Here is a 4,494-nt window from a genome sequence, read left to right as displayed (position 1 = left end):
AAAGAAAATGTAACAGTAATCATTGGGCTTTTAGCACTAATTTCCCGAGGATGCTGTCATCTTGAAATTCTCGTCCCCTTTGCTTTTAGTTTCCTGTTTCTCCTCCCCAGGATAGCTCTCTCTTGGATAAAGTCTCTCCCTCATTCTCTGCAAATCCTTGCCTTTTTTTTTTTTTTTAAATAAAGTTACTTGGACACTCACACTCCCAAGAGGTCTTTACATGCACCCAGACTGATCCCTTCTAGATGGTGTCTGGCGTTCAAAGACAAGCTCAAAGCTTAAAAGTGGTGCCTTGGTTCTGTCTCAGAGGTCAGCAAACTGCGGCCTACAGGCCAAGTCTAGCCACTGTCTGACACTGCACAGGCCATGAGCTGAAGAATGGATTGTATGTGTACATACGGCTAGGGTGATGGTGCAGCAATCAGAGGAATCACAATATCTGGCAAGAAAATTAAAGGAGAATCAAATACCAATATCCATAAGTAAAAGCTTGCTGAAATACAGCTAATCTCAGTTGTTTGTCTACAGTGACAGACTGCAGTAGCTACAAGAAACTATACAGTCACCAGAGTAACAGTAGATACACAATGTCTAAGTTCTACAGTCAGGACTAAGTAGGTGCCTTAAGGTGAATAGAAGGAGGTGAAGGGTTGTAAAATACACTCTGATTGGTCCACGCAGAGATAAGGACAACAGCGTTGCTCTATCGTTTCTCCTGTACCCAGTCCGCTTTTCAGAGCTGGGAAGACGGTCATCAAAATGTTGTTGGATGAATGAAGAAGAAGACAGGACAGAGAGGCACAAAGCAAATGAAACATGAGTTGCACCCTGTTTGGAATGAAAAAGCATCCCCATGACAACCTCCAGCTAGTCTTGCTTCATATCATCTATATCACTGGTTCCCAGACGTTAGCAAAAACCCTCACTTTGGATGCCAACGTATCGAATGCTCAGTGTGTGCATAAGAAATTGAAAAAAAAAGTCTGTATGAATCTGGCTAACTTTGCTGATGCTAATTCAAACCCACCTTTCTGACCCTCTTCCTCAGTCACCAAATGTACATCAATTTAGTCTAGACACTAAACTCAGATGAGGAAGTTATCAAGGGAAAGGAAATCAAATGTAAACTTCATAAATAAACCTTTTGTTCATCTCTCTCTCTTCTTCCCTCCCCCTCCCTCCCTCCCTTCCTCCCTCTCTCCCTCCCTCCCTCCCTCCCCATCTCTGTGCTTGCAGGTGACACCCACACATATCCTTCAGCGTTGGCAGAGATGTTCACTCAGATAATGACTGGAGTTCATGCTACCTGTTCTCATCTTCATGTGTCATCGTCACCATGCAAAACCACAACTATAGGAAAACAGAGCTGTTTGCTGCTCTTCTGTCTCAACTGACATTTCCACCCAGTTCACAGCTTGCCCTTTGGAGACAAAGGAGATTATCTGTCATTGAGATGCCTTTACATAATGAAGTATGAGTGAAATCCAGGCTATCCTTTACAACTTTTTATCCCCTTGAGTTTGTAGCCTTTCCAATCCTTTCGCAGAGTTTAAGTGGGCAAATGGCATAGGGCATGGCCTTTGGGAAGCACACATTCTGATCCTTGATTTTGCCCCAAGAGTGAGGTCAGCTCAGAAAGTCTGACATATTCTTGGACACACAGACTTTCAATGCAAGTAGTTTCAAGCATTGGGTCCAATGTCAACCCTGAAATGAGCAAAAGGCACTTAAGCTAGTGTTTCACATACTGCTCTGGACAGTAGTCTACAGTTTTAAGAACCATAAACCTATGATTCAAAAAAAAAACAAAAACAAAAACAAAAACCACACACACACCCTACTTTCAGAATGTCAGATGGGAAAACATAAGGAGGTCCAATCTCTCAGATGTATTTCTCAAAACCCAAGATCCTGAGTACCACTGCCAGCACATCAATGGAGGCTCAGTTGAGGAGAACACAGAGCACACCATCAGCAGGTTTCTAAGGTGGTTCCCAGACCATCTGTAGCTGCCTTTTACTGTGGGGGTCAGATTTCTGTTGCAATGAACCCAGGAGTTTCTTTGATTTGTCTCAACTATCTATCATCTCTGTTCCAGATATAACGAGAGATGACAAAAGATACTGCTTAAATAGGAATGTGGGTCTAGGGAGGTGGCTCAGTCAGTAAGGGACCTGTCGCATAAAGATCTAAGTTTGGATCCATTCCAAGCAGTCACGTAAAGAGTCAGGCTTTAAGGGGCTCACCTGACGTACTAGAGCTGGGAAGGTGGAGGCAGGAGCTTACTGCAGCTCACTGGCATGAGTCCTACATTCAGTGAGAAAGTCTGTCTCAAAAAGTACAGTGCAGAATGATAGAGAAAATATCCAACATCAGCATGTACATGCATACACATGTGCTTATGCACACACACACATGCACACACACACATACACAAAGATATATACACACATGGCTCTTCCCACTGAAAAGGAAACTACCCTGGGCTGGGGATGCAGCTCAGTTGTTTGCCTAGATGGAGCCCTGGACTGAATCTCCTACAAAGTGCACTAAAGGCTGTTGTTTGTTGATTGTAAATTCTCACATTTGTGGGGTTAAGACATGATAGAGGGGCCTGTCTAGTGATGTCATAGAATTTGCCTTGTGTTATACCTTGAGGATGAGTCTGGAGGTACCTCAACTTTTTAACAGGTTATACAATTTTCCATTAGTACAATAAACACATCCTTACTGAGATCTGTGCAGAGGTTTTTCCATCTATTAATCTGGTACCTTTCCAGTTTGATCTGATTTCCCTGTTGAAACATCCACGAGACTAGCTGATTCCAGACTTTCTTAAGTAGTAGCCTGGATGTGAGCTCATCTTTTTCAAGCTTTCTCTGCATTTATTGAACTCCACAAGTCTCGTTTCAACAAAACAAAGAGTGGGTTTAAAAATGAGTTCATCATGTACCTTGTTTACTCCAGGTCATCTGCAAAGGAAAACTTAAGGCCAAATAGAAACAGCTACATGGATTACCAAGTATCAGACAAGCTCTTGTGTCTGTGGCTCAAGTGTCTCCTCCTCCACACACAGGATTCTTTTGCACTGCCCCCCACCCCACCCCACCCCCAGCCACTGTCCGCTGATGTGTGTGTTAAATACTAGTATGGTATAAATTTTCAGCTTGCTCCCAATGCCACGTATTTTGCTTGTTTGCTCTTCTTTTTGGCTGAAGCTGTTGCAAGCTTTTCAAGCACCCACTTACGCCATGAGCAAGACAGGTAAAGAGACTGGCATTTCCTGTCCTGACCATTGTTTGAGATCTTTTTGGATCAGAGCTAACAAAGCATTTCTAGACTTCACTGGAACAAAATCACTCCACAGAGAAGAGCAGTAATTCAGCTGTAGGGTGAGTTTTTAACTACAAAAGCCATATTTTCAGAAACCAGAAGCTAAAGATGGGTTTAAAGCATTGACAAAATGCTTCCCTCAGAAACATGGGTTTTAAATGAAAAAACTCTCAGTGCCAGGCATGGGATATGTCATAGAGACTGCGGAGGCCCGCAAGGCAGCAGAAGCTGCTATTGTCCTGGTTGCCCACCTTAACTGCATGGTAAAGCCCTGCTGCTGAAGATACAACAGACTTTAATTACAGAACAGAACAGAGTAGTCAAGGTAGAAATGGCCTGAGAATTTCTTTCCTGCTGGTTAACTTTCATAGTGCCGAGAGGTGCTTTTCTGGCAACTGAGGGGTGGGGTGGGGTTATAAACAATGCCACCAAGAACCGGTCCCTGGAGGCTACAATATCAACCTGACAGAGAAGATGTGCCCACAGATGCAATGGTGACAGGAAGGTTATGGGTTAACCAGTCACTTTCTGATTAGATTTGAGTCCTACACTATAGGAAGGAATTGATGCCTGATACTGTGAACCTGGTCAAAAGTCCGTGGCTCATGGTTCATAAGTCATAGGTCATAATAGGGAACCCACTGCTATTGTTTTACTGAATAGACAGGTAAGACTTCCTTCTAAATATTTCTTTTTATATCCATAGGTAAGTGCTGCTCTCAGCCTTTGCCAAATAAGCCTCTTTTCTGCACTAGGCAGAAACTGGTCAGATTGGTGAGAATGAGTGACTTTTGTGTTTTCTTCAACCCTAAATGGGAATCTGTAGCAAGCAACCTTTCCCACAAAGTTCGGGGGACGTCATGGAAGAGGGAACTAACTTATAGAATGTCAGAGCCAGAGAGTGTGGCATGCTGTGACATGCTGTCTTCTAGATATGCCACAGCCACTGCACAGCCATTGTACTATGAACTTACAGGAGCCATGGCTACCTGTACAAGACCTGTTCAAGGTCAAGCCACCATGACTGGTACACATTCCAGCAAGTGGCACTAACTGGACTAGGTGGGTTACCAAAATGAAAAGAAAAGGAAAAGAAAGGGGAGGACGTGAAAACAAGAGGGGGTTGTGCATTGGGGACTGCCCAGGGCCATGGTGGCCAGG

Source organism: Mus musculus, chromosome 1, assembly GCF_000001635.26.
Source record: "Mus musculus strain C57BL/6J chromosome 1, GRCm38.p6 C57BL/6J".
NCBI lineage: Eukaryota > Metazoa > Chordata > Mammalia > Rodentia > Muridae > Mus > Mus musculus.
This window is presented reverse-complemented; position numbering follows the sequence as displayed.